The sequence below is a fragment of the Populus euphratica genome, unplaced genomic scaffold (genome assembly GCF_000495115.2).
Source record: "Populus euphratica unplaced genomic scaffold, PopEup_1.0 scaffold3.1, whole genome shotgun sequence".
Taxonomy (NCBI): domain Eukaryota; kingdom Viridiplantae; phylum Streptophyta; class Magnoliopsida; order Malpighiales; family Salicaceae; genus Populus; species Populus euphratica.
This window is the reverse complement of record NW_011499847.1, coordinates 3,305,137-3,305,880: the sequence shown is the minus strand read 5'-3', so window position 1 is coordinate 3,305,880 and position 744 is coordinate 3,305,137. Positions and strand designations below refer to the sequence as shown.

Genomic DNA, 744 nt, shown 5'->3' with positions numbered 1-744 from the left:
CTTCAAGTCGCAAGAATCAGCAAGAACTCGAACCGTTGTTTGCAGTAAAAAGAAACCCAAATTACCTTAACTTGGATGCTTCAGCTGTAATTCTTATATGTTAAAGCTTCGAACTTTCTCATAAAGTTTAAATCTTTATAGGTTTTTTTTTTTTTTGTTAATGTTATGATTACATGCTTAATTTTGTGTTTTGTTTTGGTATTTTTTTTGCGGGTTCTTAGCCTGCATTATAAATATGGAATGTAGGGCAATTAGCAAATGATTGTTAGTATCATTAACAAGAGCGGGAAGAATTGGGTATTTGGACGATCCTTATATTCTGCCTTGTGTTGGTAATGATGCTGATGGTCCCACTCCTTACGGCGAGCTCGCTTTTCCCCTTGAAGGCTGTTAATTTAATTGCTTTTGGGGGGTTTTCTTTTTTACAGTTGGTTTGATGTTTGTTTTTGTGTGAGTTGATGTTGTTGGAAGCATTGAGGGAGTGCTTTTTTGTTTTTTTCTTATTGTTTATGCAGCTTATGATTCGAGGAATAATGGGGTGGCGCTTGTGCAACAACGATCCCCTGCTGTTAAGGTAGTGGAATTGTTGGTTTTTTTCTTTCTTTTTACTGTTTATGTATGCGAATGAGTTTGGAAGTGGGATTATATGTTCTCGGTGGAGGTATGGCAATTTGTTGGGAATTCCGACCGGTGATGTACTGATATTTGCTCATAGGAGGCCAAGCACACTGACACAATATTTAC

At 37.1% G+C, this 744-nt stretch overlaps 1 long non-coding RNA gene across 1 annotated transcript in view; it reads left to right on the top strand.

The window, feature by feature from the left end:
* The window catches only part of LOC105107375 (uncharacterized), a 2,197-nt gene continuing 1,453 nt past the window's right edge, over positions 1-744 (top strand). The window contains exons 1-2 of the long non-coding RNA XR_838870.1: positions 1-386; positions 516-574. This is a non-coding gene — a long non-coding RNA (uncharacterized LOC105107375). The remainder of the gene's footprint in view (positions 387-515; positions 575-744) is intronic.